Below are 17,953 nucleotides of genomic sequence, written 5' to 3'. Positions count from 1 at the left end.
CTTAAAGTATAATAATAATAAATAAAAGGACCTAAATCTAGAACCTAAAACGATGAAATATCTAGAAGGTAACATTGGAACAACCCTTCTAGACATTGGCTTAGGCAAGGATTTCATATCCAAGAACCCAAAAGCAAATGCAATAAAAACTAAGATAAATAGCTGGGACTTAATTAAACTACAGAGCTTTTGCATGGCAAAGGGAACAGTCAACAGAGTAAACAGACAACTCAAAGTGGAAGAAAATCTTCACAATCTGTGTATCTGACAAAGGACTAAACAAATTAGTAAGAAAAAAAAATCCCCATCAAAAAGTGGGCCAAAGACATGAATAGAGAATTCTCAAAAGAAGATACACAAATGGCCAAAAACCATGTGAAAAAAATGCTCAACACCACTAATGATCAGGGAAATGCAAATCAAAACCACCGTGTGATACCACTGTACTCCTGCAAGAATGGCTATAATCGAAAAACCAAAAAAACAGTAGATTTTGACGTGGTTGCAGTGATCTGGGAACACTTCTACAATGCTGGTGGGAATGTAAACTAGTACAGCCCATATAGAAAACAGTGTGGAGACTCCTTAAAGAACTAAAAGTAGAACTACCGTTTGATCCAGCAATCCCACTACTGGGTATCTATCCAGAAGAAATGAAGTCATTATATGAAAATGATAATTGCACACGCATATTTATAGCAGCACAATTCGCAACTGCAAAAATATGGAACAACCCAAATGTGCATCAATCAATGAATGGATAAAGAAACTATGATGTGATATATACACACACACACACACACACACACATATGCAATATATATATGTGCATGCACGCACGTGCACACACACTACGGAGCACTCATAAGAGCCCTGTGGTATAAGCACTACCACTATACTATCCCTTTATTTTTGGCAGGGAAACCGAGGCACTGTAGGTTTAAATAATATGCACAAAGTTACATGTAGGCACTGGAATTTGAAGGCAAGAAGTGAGGGGTCAGCATCTAGACTTCTTGCCACCATGCCATCATGCTCGGTATGGTTTAGGCTACAGTGAACAATGGTGCTGGTGGGAAACAGACACGCTACTAACACAGCAATTTCATTCTCTTAAGAGAAAATCCACAAGCCCAAATCAAGTGCAGTCTTTCAAATTCCAGCCTAGGTGCTAATAACCTAGATGATACATGCATGATATAGGAAGCAAAGACAGATAATAATGGACCCTGAGACATAATCTAATCCTCTCCTTTAGTACACCAAGGCTAGGGGAGCCCCACTGACCAGCTGCCCCTAAAACCCAACTTGATTGGCGCTAGAACTGCAGGAGACAATGGCTGAGCAGCATAGATAACTGGAAGGTGTTTGCTAATTTTTTTTTCTTGACAATAAAGATCAGAATATTATATACAAATCTCCAATACCTTTTTATGTTTCCTTGGAAACAGTCCAGCCTCAGGACAAAGACTCAGGAACAGCTGCTGATGGCAAATCAGCCTGCAGAGTTGTGTGCAGAGAGATCTCTGCCACCCACCCCATGTCAATTTCCAACTCCTCCATCCCTACACCAACGCCCCCGCACACACACACACATACATGGTCTGGTGTGAGAATGTTATACAGATGTTTTGACCATGACCTCTTCCTTTATTTCATTCAAGCACTTCACCGACAGTGTCCAAAATACCACCCAACTGTCAGCATAGTTTTAAATAATTTGGCTCTGGAGTTGCTATTCTTGGAGTCAGTCATAGCTGCCTCTTATCAGCTGTTTAATTTTAAGTTAGTGGTTTTGTCCTCTCTGTGCTCAGTTCGGAAACCTATAAAATGGAAATAGTAATAATACTTCCTTCCATTGGCAGGTGGGGAGTGGATTTATATTAGCTAATATAAATGCATTTTGTAGAGCCCTTAGCTGGGATAGTAGAGCTTAACATATGACAGCTATTTATTAAATATCTAAAATGTTCTGGCTAATTCTGGCTATGTCAATCAGAGAAAACTTGTTTAACCTCTCAAATTTAATTATTTATTTGTAAAAGACAGATGACATCTACTGATTATGGTTTGGGGAAGCATTAAATAACATAACATAAGTAAAGATTATTTAGGCACTAAATTAACGTTAACTAGTTCTAAAGCTTTCCAGGTATTCGCTCATAGGCAAGACTTCGATGAAATTAATCTACTCCTAATGACCCTGGTATAAAGTATCCAGTTTCTCACCTCTCAGGCAAGAGAAGCATTTTGAATGAGTTTTCCTATTCTTAAGAAGTCTGTCAAACAATTAATGCAATTTTTGTAATAGGCTAGTTTTTAAAAATCTGCTGATTACTAATTGTTCACAAATATTTTGTGTCATCTTCTGAATAACTCAGTGCTACGAAAACTTTTTTAATATAAGCAAAGTAAGGATTTGGTTCAATATTTATTTATTTTTTTTTTTTTTTTGAGACAGGGTCTCTCTCTGCAACCCAGGCTGGAGCACTATGGTGCAATCATAGTCCACTGCAACCTTGAACTCCTAGGCTCAAGAGATAGTCCCATGTCAGCCTCCTGAGTAGCTGGAACTGCAGGCACACCCAGCCATTTTTTTTTTATTATTTTATTTTTTTGTAGAGACAAGGTATTGCTTTGTTGCCCAGGCTGGTCTCAAACTACTGGGCTAAAGCTATCCTCCCACCTCAGCCTCCCAAAGTGCTGGGATTAGAGGCATGAGCCCCCACCCTGACTACACATTTACTCTTACGTGTTAATTTCAAACAGATTTTCGAACACCCACTTTGCAACCAAAGACACTAAACAAAAAGCTGACAACCAGTAACTTGAAGACTGAGACAAAAATCATTGTTTGCTAACTGGGTGATACATCATTCTGCACAGAACTTCAGTGTGTCCTCAGAATATGAGGAAGAGAATTAGCACTATATCAGGTTTTTAGACTTTCTTCATATTAAACAAGCCCTACAATGCCCATTGATCTGCATTTAGACAAGTTCTGAATTTAGACAAGAGCCAGCATCTGGGCGGAAATGAAGAATCATGAAACAGTAAATTATATTCACAAATTGCATAACCTCTGTTCTTTGGGGTTCCAAATGAATACAATGAGCAATTACATGCCCATCAGATGCTCAAGATAACGATAGATTTCCAGAAATCAGGGAGATTAACAATTTTGTTGAGCAAGACCAGACACAGAAATTTATAAAGGAAGAAGGATAAAGATCAAAGCTTCAAAAGAATAAAAGAGCACCATAAAAATCATAAGCCATTTAAAATATTTACTCATTTTCAGCTCTCTCTACAGGCACTTGAAGGTCATTTGAAGAAAAACTAAAATAATGAAATTACATTCTCAGTGTAGGAGCTTTGTAGTATAAAGCGGAATTTAAAAGTGCCAAACACAGATACGAAGACAAGAGAGTCATATTAAAACCCTACATAAAGGACAGCAAGGAAGTTACAAGGGGAGGAGGGGGTGTTAAATGTGAGAATTAATAGTTACACTTTTTCCTGGCCCCAAATACTTTGGCCTCAGAGTTAAATTAATTAGAAGATATAAAAACATAAAAAGGCTTTCTTTGTATATGTAACACAGAGAAGAGAGATTAAAAACTCCCATGGGTGAGAAACACAATCATTACAAACTGAATTTCTGGGCCATTGTGGCTCCTCTCTTCCCAGCACAAAGCCTTCTGTCTCTGTCCAAGCCATTGGACTCTACTTTTAATATTCCCTTGGAGATAGAGTGCTCTCTTCTTTCACTATGGCCTGTGTCTATAACCAGGAACTTGTTTCAAAAGTCTGAGCCAATGATGGTTTTTGCATTGACAGACATATGAGAAGCTACAACTCTGCATTAATCAAGATAGCCTTAAGGGTCCCTCAGCTTGACTCAAGTTTAGACAGGTATCTTCCTAACTGTAGGCCCCACCTCCCTTTTCTTAAAGCATTTACTTTTAAAAACCTGTAATTGCAAATTCTTTCTCTGGCCCTTTGAAATGTAAATAAATCTTCCAGTCTCTTACCAGTTTTACAACTCAGGACTGTCTTTCTTAAGGACCTGGGAGCCATCTCCTTGAAATGAAATCATCAAGAAAGACAGTGTGTCTTCCTCCCAGTCTCCAAGGAATGGTAGGAAGCTAACTTCAAGTGATAAGCATCAACTAGTAAACACAATGGAAAGTAACCACACTGACTAACCCTCCCGCTAAGTTCCTCCAGGACTCTCCCACCAGCTTACCCCAGTGCTTAAAAAACTCCTGCCTTTTGTTTCAGCAGAATTGAGTTCAGTCTCTCTCCCCTATTGCAATAGTCTTAAATAAAGCCTTTGTTGCTATTTAACTCTAAACTTAAAATCTGGTGCAATTTTTCCTTGATGGAATACAGGGTTTCTAATGAATTGTTGGATATCTTTTACCTTGTTAAGAGAATTTCATAATCAAGTGAAATAAAAATATTTAAAGTATACATGCAATAATGCATTTGATGCCAATATTTTAAGTGACAAATAGTTACTTCGATATACTTTGAGAAAAGTGACAATTAACAGTGTGACACAGGACAGTATCCTGTCTAGAAAGCTAAGGGGGTAGAGACATTTTAGAAAGACAGAATGATCAACACAGTCACATGTACAGAGCCGCCCAGTGCAATAAGGCAAAAAATGACTGCCAGAGTGACCTTCCCAAAACAATTCTAGTTAAAGAGTGTCGTTGAATATAAGGCAGAAGAGAAGAAAAGGAAAAAGGAGGAATAAACCAGCTTCTCATGACAACTGCTAACGTAATGACAAATCTGATATTTTTGTCTTGGTTCTACGGTGTCTGAAGGATAAGACCTGGAATACGAGCCTCACGTGGCTAAGCACAGCACATATTTCCAAATGCAGCCTCTAATAATCAAAGTGTCTTCCAAGTCAGTATGCAGAGGACCAAGGCAACAAAACAATTGGTGAAACAGCTGAGTGGGATGGAACTGAACACATCCAGGAGGCAACAACTACGTGGGCTGACAGTGAAATTTTAACAGATTACAGAAAGAAAAAGAAACTGCTCAAGTCTGTTGCTTATATTTGGTCCGCAAAGGAGTTTGATATTCAGAGTGATAACCACTGACCAAACATTGGTAAGAGGTAAATGAAGTTTATATTTGGTGGAGAGGTTGTTAGGGAATAGCTGCACTAAATAAGAGTTCAAATTCTTCTTCCCATTGAGCAACTGAATATGGTCCCTGTGACTCTGTGATGGACGGTGAAAAACTAACATTCTTGAAGAGCAGAAGTTGTGGAGAACTCGAAAGTAATTCTTTAGTAAAAAATAGACCTCAAAATATCATTCCAAAAAGCACTTACTCAGTACAAAGGAGAAAAGATATCTCTACACTGGAGAAACTTGGTGGATGCCACTTTAACCAAGAGATCAACTTAAAATCACCAACCATGGGACAAAGGGACATCACCTGTCCCCTGATGTAATACGCTTAGAAAGACACACCACCTATGTAGTATTCTTGACAAAAATGTTTCGCCAGAATCTGATCATGAAGAAACAATCAGATAAATCCAGATACAGAAACATTTTGCAAAATAATCGTACTGAACTCCCCAAAATTCTTCAATGTCATGAAAGCTGTAAAAGGCAGGGAAACTATTTTAGACTTAAGGAGACTAAAAAGGCACAACAACTAAAAACAACATACTAACCTCATTTGGATAGTGCTCTGAAAAACATTACGTGGCAGTGGGTAAATCTGAATATAAACTATATATTACATAATATATTAATAATAAATTTCTTGAAAGTGATATTATATTGCAGTATATTTAAAAATTCTTCTTTGCTGTCTTCCCCTTGTTCTCAAACAATTCAGCAAAATTATACATACGTATATTACAAAGTTTAATTGTAAGCAAGATTCTATTAAAAACTACCAAGAGCTTAGAAGAAGAAATCAAGTTTACTAGAAACTGGTCGCCTACTTACTAAATTAAGTTAGACTCATTTTTGAGAGCTTAGAAAAGCTATTTCAGGAAAATAAAATTGAATTTAGTTTTTTATTCAAAATTCAAAAATGCAAGTAATGTCTATCCTGATATCATATAGACAACCTAAAGAAATATGAGTTGAATGGTCATATAGCAAACTGAATTCGATTTTCTCTGAATGGACATAATTCAAAGGGTTGACACTGGCCTGAAAGGAGCTCTCTAGTATTATGATACAGGAGTCTAGCCATTCATTGGATGAAAGCATAGATGGCATGCTAACAAAATTTGTTAATGATAGTGACAAATATTCTCTGTAGCACAGTTTTAAATCCCAAAGGTCTTGATAGACTAAGTGGTTGAAACCATTATCATGGTAGTTAACAAAAATTAATCAAAGGTCCATTACTGTCAATTAGTCAATATATACAAATTGGACATGTGCCAGAAAGTGGGAATAGAAAAGTAAATCCAAAGGTCATAGAGCTTTTGATCTTGCATGAAAATTACACATTTAAAACAATGATGACTGAGATGAGTACATGAAGGTAGAAGCAGAGACCTTGGATGTGTGTATCAGGAAGATCTAACCTAAATAGAAAGTCAGGAAAGGCTGCCCATAGGATGCAGTGTACATGCCCAAAACTTTAGGGTGTTCTGGGAATAAATAATCAAAGGGAAAGGTGTCACAGGATAGGAGTGAGGGGAAGCAGAGCAGAGGGAAGGGGAATACACCAATATGGCAGACGAAGTATGTGCAAAGGCCTTAAGGATGTGGGGCTGTGGCATATTAATCAGCAAGAGAGATCCAGTGTGGCAAGAACAGAGCGAGTAAAGGGAGGTAACTGCAAAGAAATACAGGATAGAAGAGGCAACCCTAAAGGCAACATGAGCCAAATGGCATCACAGGTTTAACTGACTCTAATTTCATCATGATTCAATATTGCAATGAAGTTCCTCTAGGTTCCAACATCCAAAACAAGGGTGATGAGGTTCTGCTCTGAGCATTGTCAATCACACCCAACTGTATTTTTTTTTTTTTTTGAGACAGAGTCTTGCTGTTTCCCAGTCTGATCTTAAACTCCTGGCCTCAAACGATCGTCCTGCCTCAGCCTCCCAAGTAGCTGGAACTATAGGCATGTGCCACTGGGCCGCACACATCCAACTTTAAATTTGTGCTAACATTGGGCACACTGGGACATAAAGATGGGAACAACAGACACTGGGGACTCCAAAAGGTGTGAGGGAGGGAGTGGGGCAAGGGCTAAAAAACTTCCTACTGGGTATCAGCTAGGGGATTGGATCAAGAGAAGCCCAAACCTCAACATCATGCAATATACCCTTGTAACAAACCTGCACATGTACCTCTGAATCTAATTTTTAAAAAATGTTGACATATAAGAAATTAAATAAATAATAAATCTGTGCTTAGTTCACACAAATTCATAGCACTCTGTATATTGAGGCCAATTGAAATCCCAACAAAGTATTACAGAATTAGGAAGTACATCACCTAAAGAGAAGAAGAGGGAAGATTCCAGGAGGCATGATAACTATCTTTAAGTATCTGAAGAGTCATCTGTGAAATAGAAATCGTAGCTCATATGTGTTTATCAAGAGTGAATGAATGGGGTTCTACAACGTATTTTTAGTTCAATCTTTGGAAGACTTACTAACAGGTCCTGGCTGAAGACGGAATGGCTGTCTGGGGAAATGCTGAGGCTCCCAGGCTGACTGATAAATGGGCAAGGAATTTTTACAGAATTCTTGTCCTTGATCTAGATCATTAATAGGTCTTCCTCCAATCAATCCAGAGATTCTATAATTCTGTGACGGTGCCATTTCCATTATATTGGCAACATACGAAAGAGCTATTCAGAACATTCCAGTGGGAAGAACTAAAACGTGGCCAAACTAAAGAATTTGTAAAAATTAAACTGACATCTGTACCACAAGGTTAAGACTGAATCTTAAAAAGTAAAAATAAATTTAAAAATCAAATCTCGAAATGTAAAATAAAGGTAAAATTCATTTTTGTGATGAAGGCAGCCTGGCCACTGGAACATGAACTTTGGAGCAGACCCACGGGGCTTTGGACAAATTTCTCAGCCTTTCTGTGTTAGTTCCTTACACGTCAAATGGAGATTTTTAAAACACTGGTTTATACACTTGTAAAAATTAGTATGTAAACAAATTTAAAGTGCTCAAAATAGCATCTGGCAATAGTAAACCCTATAAAAGGGTTTGATATCTGTGATCAATCATATTAGTTGGAGAAGAGGTTGCAGAGTCAAACTTGGATTACATCTTAATTCCATCATTAACTGGTTAGGTGACATTTCCCTCTCTACAAAATAGAGATGAATATATCAACTAGTCAAGATTCCAGTTTCAAACACCAGAAACCATCCTAACCAGCATAATCAGATGGAGATGTAATGCTGGGAATTAGGAGCTTATGAGAATTTATAAGGCAGTGCTGGAGGAGTCATTCTGAGTTGTGAAGTGAGACACCCAAAATAATACCTACTGCAGCTCTGGACTGACACAGGAGTTGCTGTCTCTGGCACAAATTGAAATCAGAAGAATGTCAAAGCCACTGTCTCAACTGTTAATTCCATACCACTTCCACCAGGATCTAGAGATCTAAAACTGCTACCACAACTGTTGGCTTCCAGAGCCACACCCCTGAAAATGGATGCCTACACTCAGCCTCTCTATAACCACCTTGTTATCACTGTTGCAAAACAATAAATGCCTCCATCACACTGCTTCAGAAGCAACAGAAGTGTGGATTCCACCTCATGTCTGCATTCACAATACCACGGAGGCACATCTGCTTGACAGAAGTTGGGTCACACACAAACCTGCGTTGTAAGGAAGTCTGAGAAATGTAGGCTTTTAACTTTTCAGCTATAGCAGCAATATAACATTCGGAAAGAGATACAGGACGGAGATAAAAGAGCTAATCTGCAACATCTGCTACTCTATCTCATACCGGCAGAGTGAGAATTAAATGAGAAATAATGTATGTATAGTATTTAGGACTCTATTTGGTACATGGTAACCACTCAGTAAGATTCTCATTGACTTCTCATATAAACATGGCTAAATAAGAATTCCCTTTCCATTTCTCTTCCTAAAAATTAAGAAAGAAAATGAAAACTAAAACCAAAACTCCACTTTTATTAAAACTAGCAGAAATACATAATCAACTGACTCATAAACATACATAAAGCCCTTCCAAATTAGCAAGAATAAAAGAGAAGCCACACAGGAGGTCACACAGAAAGGAAGCAGTAAGGATTCTGAAAGAACCCAATGGTGCAGACCATATAAAGCGCTGGAAAGAAAATAAACTTCCTAAAAGGGAAAACTCACACTGAAGCACAAAGGCTATATAGCTGGTTTGTAAAAATGGGTGCAGAAATGGAAATAAGAAAGCATACAAAATAAACTTTCCTGAATGAATTGCATTTTATTTGGAGACACAGAGAGGAAGAGAGCATCCTAACCATTCACTCGCGGGAGACATGGTTGTGGAAAGCTGTCTCTCTGTGACAGCAAAGCAGAAGAGGGCCTTGGGGTTGAGAAGCATGGAAGGTTCCTAGGAATAACGCGCACACACACACTCTCTTACACATGCCACACACTCACATTCACACACACCCTGATTCATACACACATTCACACATACCTTCGCACACACAACTCACACACCAACACTCACTCACCTATATTCACTTACACTCACACACACATGCCACACACACCACACACACACTCACAACTCAAACACACACACACATACACACACATATACAGAAACATTATACAAAGAAACAATCCAGGAAAATTTAACTTATTCAGTGAGTAAAATAAAAGAAATTCTCACAGAATCAGTATGAAAATATGATGTAAAAGATACAGAGGGAAACACCAAATTTTACAATTAGATGAAGAATACTGACCACAAAATGTAGCAAAAGGAACAGACTCAAATAACTAAGTATTTTGTCAAGAATTCAGGAAAAGAATTAAATGACGTAATCACTTGTTGTAGACTGAACTGTGTTTCTGCATCACTAAAATTCATTTGTTGAAATTCTAATCCCCAGTACCTCAGAATGTGACTGTATTTGGATATTGAGTCCTTAAAGAGCTAAAGTTAAATGAGGTCATGGGGTGAGCCCAAAGCCAATATAACTGGTGTCCATATAAGAAGAAATTAGGACATAGACATGTGCAGAGGAAACATTATGTGTAGACACAAGGAAATGAAAGCAACCCTGCCAGCACCTTGATCTTGCACTTCTAGCCTCCAGAACTGTGTTGTTTAAATCACCCAGTCTGGGGTGCTTTGTAATGGCAGCCATAGAAAACTAATACATCACCTCTATAAAGAAAGATTACAAAATAGAAACGCAAAATCTCAGGAAAAAGGTGATAAGAAAACAGAAGAAATTGAAATATGAGCTGACCAAACACAAGAAATGAGTAAAAGGTGGAGGAAAAGGTATCTATGGGGAACAAAATGAACAAATAGACCCTACGGAAAGCATTATTCGGGACATAAAATACAAAAATAATAAAAATGAACAGGAGGCAGAGGAAGTAAAAGTTTAAAAGAATTAGAGGAAAATGATTATGGAAAGCAGTCACAGCAAATCCAAACTATGTATCATTGGAGATTCGAAAGATGACCAAAACAATTCAACAGAATAAATATTTAAATATATAATTCAAGAAAAAACTTCCTGGTTCTCCATACTAAAACTTCCTGGTTCTCCACATGGCCAACCATGTCTCTGTCAGTATGATGAACAACAAAATATCTCCTGGTAAAGTTACTGGAGTACAAAAATAAAAATAGAATCTTTGGGCAGCCAAACAAAAAGATTAAGTTGCTTTCAAAAAGGAAGAGCACAAAGCATTCTCAAATTTCTCTCCAGAAACATGCAGTGCCAGAAGTGGAGCAATACCAAAAGATAGTCAAGAAAAGACAGTGCGAGTCAAGGATTAGGTGTGCATCTATTCACAGGAGATTCAGATGCAAATTTACATACAAATGTTTGACCACGCAAATATGCAAGGAATATGCACTCATGGGTTCTTCCAGAGCACTAACCAAGAAATGCTAGGGAGGAAAAAGGTAAGAGAACTGGCAATGAGAATTTTTGTAAACTAAGACTAAAACAAATGGGAGAATCCAGATAATAAAAGAAAATTTAAAAAATATATTTCCCTACAATATAGGAATGATACAACTATTTGGAGAAAAAGGAAGTAAAAAGGCTTGATATACAGGAAGTTTACTACCTCATCTGTATGGTTTATAGTCAAAAGGTTTCATTCAATACTATTATTAAAATGATTAAATATAAGCATTGTTTATTAGCAATACAAATGCAAACATTAAGAAAATACTAATAATTAAAATTGAATTGTAACAAAAAGAGAGAAGGGGAAAAACGTGTGCTCATGGTACATAGTATAAATCAATAGATTTAATTTTTCTTTTCTTTTCTTTCTTTTTTTGAGACAGAATCTTGCTCTATCACCCAGGCTGGGGTGCAGTGGTACAATCTCGGCTCACTGCAACCTCTGCTTCCCAGGTTCCAGTGATTCTTGTGCCTCAGCCTCCTGACTAGCAGGAATTACAGGTGCCCACCACCACACCCAGCTAATTTTTTGTATTTTTAGTAGAGACAGGGTTTCACCATGTTAGCCAGGCTAGTCTCAAACTCCTGATCTCAAGTAATCCACCCACTTTGGCCTCCCAAAGTGCTGGGATTACAGGTGTAAGCCACTGTGCCTGGCCAGAAGTCAACAGATATTGACTAAAGAAATTGTAAGAATATGGTTATTATTATATAAATATTTAATTAGAAAGATAGTTACCAGAACACAAATATAAAAATCTCTATCTTTTAAACGCCATTTAAAAACAAAACAAAACAAAACAAAAAAGACACACACCCAAACACAACTAACAGACCCATAGGAAATGTAGTTTAGATTTTAATAATATTATAAAAAGAGAAAACATTATATAAAATGACAGGAATAAGATCAAATACAACTTATGTGTCAAATGAGTAAATGTAAGTAAGTTTAATGCACTTACTACAAGACAATATCTTTTAATACTAGATCAAAACTGAAAACCCAATTCTTGATTTTTATAAAAGATAAATTAAGACAAAGTGAGACAAAAGATGAAAAATAAAACAATAGGCAAAAACTACACTTGGCAGAGATTGGAACCTCCAGCTGTTGTGGGGTAAAGAGATTGGAAAATATTTGCCAAAAACAAAAAGTGTAAAACTGGTCAAAACTGTCAAAATCAACTATTCCAGGGCTCTGAAAAGAGAAAAGGCAGACAACACATAGGAAAGTCCTTACTCTAGAAAAATTACTAAAGTTTCTGGTAAGAACAGAGAACGTCTATGGCTTTGTTGCTTGGGGTTGCTTGTATTGCCACCCTAGTACTCAGTAGACAAGAATGGTAGTCTTACCAGAGTGTGATTTGCTGGAAAATCAGCCACTCTGATCCAAAAAGGGGTGTATTAGTCTGTTCTCATAGTGCCATAAAGAGTACCTAAGACTGAGTAATTTATAAAGAAAAGGGGTTTAATTGGCTCACAGTTCTGCAGGCTGTCAAGGAAGCATAGCTGGGGAGGCCTCAGGAAATTACAATAATGGCAGAAGGCAAAGGGGAAGCACGTGCATCTTACATGGCCAGAGCAGAAGGAAGAGAGAAGGGGCTGGGGGAGTGGGGTGGGTGCTACACACTTTTGAACAACCAGATCTCCTGAGAATTCACTCGCTATCACCAGAAAGGGGGAAATCTGCCCCCGTGATCCAATCGCCTCCCACCAGGTCCCTTCCTCAATATTGGAGATTGCAACTGGGCATGAGGTTTGGGTAGGGACACAAATCCAAACCGTATCAGGGGGCAATTTTTATTTGGATTGGAGGCTGAGGGTGGAGAGAGGCAAAAATCATGGATTTCACAGCTAAAATGGAAAGTCTCAGTGGGAAGCAATTAGGGGAAAAACTGCCTCTCTTTTAGTCTGAAGTATGGTCATAGATGGGTTCAAGTGGTCTACCAGCCAGATCATGAAAAAGCCACAAAAGGGCTAGATAAGCTGTCCACACATCCCTGGATTGCAAAATACATGTATGTGCAGGTGAAACCCAAGAAAGCCAAGTGGAAAGAAAAACCAACAGACACTTAAAAACTGCTGATCTATGAATGTGCTTCCAGCTTCAGCAGAGTGCTGAACCCTTACGGGCTCTGTGTTTGAGCACAATCTCTGTCTAAGTCACTGATGACCACTAAGCTCTGCAGACACAGATGCAAAACCCCTGTGGAGCCTGTCAAAAAATTACAACAAGAATAACTAAATTAAGCAGAGACACAGTGGCTGCATACAACAGAGGAAACAGATTCCACAGATTAAGTCAGATTGAATCCAAGTAATTTACAAAAATAAAATAAAACTCAAATCAAAATCCATAACTGCTACACAAGGATGTTAATTGAAGGATCCAGGGTTCTTTGACCAAAATTACAAAGCGGGAAAAGAAACAGGAAAGTATGACCCATACTCAAAGGTAAAAAAATTCAATAAAAACTGACTTTAGATGAATCCAGATGTGAGTAGACCCAGATGTTGGATTTATCAGACAATAAACTTCAAAATATTTATTGTAAGTATGTTAAAAAAATTAGTTGATAATAGTGACTCAACTAATACTCAACAGAAAATAAAATCCATATTTAAAAAATGGGAATTCCAGAGTTTAAAAGTAGAATAACCAAAATAAAAAAAAATTCATTAGATGGAATCAACAGCAGACTTGAGATGATAAAGTGTCAGTGAACAATAGAACAATAAAAAAGTATCCAATCCAAAGAAAAGAAAGAAAAAAATTGAATGAACAGAGGTTCAACATTAAGCATGCCAGCATACGTGCAATGGAATCCCAGAGAGGCAAGAGAGATAAAAGAACAGAAAAAAAATTTGAAGAAGCAATGGTCTTAAATTGATCAAATTTTATGAAAAACATTAATATACACATCTAAGAAGCTCAACGAAATCAATGTAAGATAAACACAAAGATATCCACACCCAGACACATCATACTCAAACTGATGCATACTAAAGACAAAAAAATTTAAGCAGGAAGAGAAAGTCAACTTATTCAATAAAGGGAAGAATAACATGAATAATGGCTGACTTTCCATCAGAAAGCATGGAGGCAAGAAGGCAGAGGAATCACATAATCACAGTGCAAAAGGAGAAAATCTGTCAATGAAAAACTCTATCTCCAACAAAACTAGCCTTCAAAAATGAGTGTGAGGGCCAGGCGCGGTGGCTCAAGCCTGTAATCCCAGCACTTTGGGAGGCCGAGACGGGCGGATCACTAGGTCAGGAGATCGAGACCATCCTGGCTAACACGGCGAAAGCCCGTCTCTACTAAAAACACAAAAAATTAGCCGGGTGAGGTGGCGGCGCCTGTGGTCCCAGCTACTCGGGAGGCTGAGGCAGGAGAATGGCGGGAACCCGGGAGGCGGAGCTTGCAGTGAGCTGAGATCTGGCCACTGCACTCCAGCCTGGGTGACAGAGCGAGACTCCGTCTCAAAAAAAAAAAAAAAAAAAAAAAAATGAGTGTGAAATAATGACATCTCCATAATAATAACAAAAAAAGTAATAAGCAAATTCATTGCAAGCAGACCTGCCCTAGAAGATATAATAAAGGAAGTTCATCAGTGGGCTAAAAGGAAATTACACCAAATGGTAACCCATATCCACTTGAAGAAATGAAGAACACTGGAAATGATAAGTACATGGGCAAAAGACTAACCAGCACAGCACCTGCACACTGGCTAGACTGGACCTGCAGTAGTTTCCCCAGCAGCTACCTGAAGGAGCTAACGTAACCCATCTGTGCAACCCAGAAGTGTGAGGGAGCCCCTGTACCCTACAGCATACCCCAACCAATGGGAAATGAGAAACAGAAGGAAGTCAGAAGATAAACTGCACACCTGTCTACTCCCTTCCTTGCAAAAGATCTGTTGTGAGATGCAATCATTTTAAATGGCATCTCTGTTAACATCCATGAAGAACCAGCTGTGTTTTTGTGAAGCTATGGCTTATGTTATAACGTATCCCCTTGTGTTTGTTTCGCTTTCTTCCCCATTTTACTTGCATTTTCCCCTCATTTTTGCTCTCTTAGAATGACAACATCTCTCACAGTAGAGCCTCTTTTTTAGGGAACAAAGCTAAGAGAGTAAGTACAAAGGGTGACCCAAGAGATCCAACCCTCAGGATGAGATTTTGGAGTTGAATTAGTAATCTCTCTGGAAATAATAAGAAAGCTACCTCTGGTAGTTAGTATGGTACTAATGATAACCACTATTATTATTTGTTATTATTTTGCCCAATAATTTCTTATTTAACAAAGTAATTCACTGATTTTTCAATACGAATATCAAACGAGCTTTCTCATTCTAGATTTTTGTTTTATATTCTCCATAAGGGTTAATTTCAATATAACCAGAATATTTATTGACTATTTGTTCATCCAGTATTTATTGATCCCCCATATTGTGCCAGGTATTATGTTAAATACATGAAACTCTTATCCTCATGGAGCTGGCAGCATAATGAAAAAAATAGCATTTAAACAGATGAGGACACTCAGTGGGATGATTGAAGCAATGGTAACAATTCCTGGCATTCAATGGCATGAGGATTTCTAAGGCTTTCATTTGTGGTTAACTGGGATGGGTGCAGGTAGAAGGTGAGGCACTGGACTACCAGGTGCCTCTTGCCCTTAATAGGTACAGAGCAATGATAATGATGGGAACTGTGGAGAATGTCATCTCACTTTAAAGAAATTGAAATACTTGAAAAAAAAAAAAAACAGGCTCTGCAGTACAAATAGTATGGATAATAAAATTAGAGAATAGTAAAATCAGAAATGAAAAAGGCCCTTCCAAAACACACACACACACAGACACAGACACACCAGGGGTTAGCTGATTCTTACACTAGGCAGTACTCCAGCCCAACGATGGAAGAAGAATCAAATGTCATCTCGGATTCCGATGAGCTGCTACAACAGTAAGAAAAGATCATCTAGAGTACTCAGTACAAATACAGGCTGTCCTGGCCTTCCAGCATCATAGAGGACTGATGAATTATTAAGCTTGGTGGAGGACAGGAACGGACACACACACTGGAAACTCAACTGGGATTAGAAGAGTAATAGTTAATGTGTAACAATTTATACGACAACTGGTAAAACAAGAAAAAACGTCAGAGCAATAAATAACCAGAAAGATGGAACATGCTCGCCAGATGAAAATTATCTTCACTAGTAATGCATTTCCTGCCTTAGATTAGCCTCTAAACATCTCATAGGCTTTTACTAGTCAAACCTAGTGAAACCTTGCTCAATTGGGAGGAATAGGCTGGAGGTTAGCATCGGGGTGAGGGCAGGGGAAAGAAAGATGACCAAGATGGTGTCTCCCTGCTCCATGTAGTGTCTTGAAGCAGCCCCTCCTCATCTGGGAGCTCACACTTAGTCGACCACAGCCACCAACAGCCTTGTTGTATCTCCTGCCTATGCTGCTTCTCTTTCCTTCTTGAGCCCCCCTGCCTTCTGAGGGTATCACTCCTTCGACAGTTATGTTCCTGCCTCCTTCCTGCAGCTTCAAGCATGATCCTTTTCTCCTAGTGATGTCGTCGGCTCTCTCTTCACTTTTGCTTCCCTTCTTATTTCAAAGCACTCAACAACCTTGGCTAAACAGAATCCTCCGCAGGCAGTTTCCCATCCAGACTGGTCTCTATTTGAGGATGAATCCAGATACAAATATGGCAGTTCAATTACAAGCAGAAAAGTAAAGAAGAAAAAGGCTTGGCTTAGAGTACCAGAAAACCAGTCCGGAAATTGTGCAAGGATGGTACTTGTACAGATTTAAGAGCCAGATTTATGTGAACCCAAAAGTTATTTCCTAAATAGTTCTATAGATTATAACAAGTGCCCTAAAAAAATGAAGTAGCTGCTTTTCCATAGCAGAGCTATAATTTCCCAGTATGCCTCTGGCTTCCATTATTTATGTATTTAACCTGGGTACTCAATAAATATTTGCTGAAAGGTGAATGAATGAGCGAATGCTTGTAGTTTTGATTAGACAGATTATAGTCATTGGTCCTTTCATGGCAGTTGAAAAAGAACAATGTCATTTTGAATTATTTTAAGACTACATCACTGGAATTATGTGAGTAGGGAAGGCCTCAAACCGGTTGCGCCAAAAGATTCCACTGAAGAACTGGATTCACTGGAGTTAACTACTTGACTGCAGACTCCCCACCAACACAACAGCTCTGAGCTGTGACCGAAGCTAACAAAATCAGAAAGTTGGAGTGGGGATGGTTCCTAGCCCTACCTTACCCTCTCACTATAGTTCATAAGTACAATTTCCTCCTGGCTCTTCAAATAAACATCGGCTAGCTCATTCCTAAGTCTGTTGGGCTTGCCATTCTTTTCCTTTTCTTCAGTTTTCTCCTCTCTAATGCCCTAGTTCACTTATTTTAATGTGAATGTCTGATTCTTCTATACCTTGTATCTCCTTAGGATCTTTCTTCTGCTCCAAGTCAGTCATACCCCTCAATCTTCTGTTCATTCTGATAGGGTCTTCCTTCCATTATGTATTAATTGCATTATTAGCCCATGGCTGTTGGTTTTGCACTTAAGACTTTAGCTGCTAGATTTTCTCCAGTTTGAATCCCAGCTCTCGCTTACTAGCTATGTAAACTTGAGAAAGTTACTTAATTCTCTCTGTATCCATTTCCTTAGCCATAAAATGGAGATAATAATAGCAACCTCTTTAAAGTGCTTTTGTGATATGTTAGTACGTGAAAAATGCCCAGAACAGATCTTGGC

The sequence above is a fragment of the Macaca mulatta genome, chromosome 18 (assembly GCF_049350105.2).
Source record: "Macaca mulatta isolate MMU2019108-1 chromosome 18, T2T-MMU8v2.0, whole genome shotgun sequence".
In the NCBI taxonomy this organism is placed as follows: domain Eukaryota; kingdom Metazoa; phylum Chordata; class Mammalia; order Primates; family Cercopithecidae; genus Macaca; species Macaca mulatta.
This window is presented reverse-complemented; position numbering follows the sequence as displayed.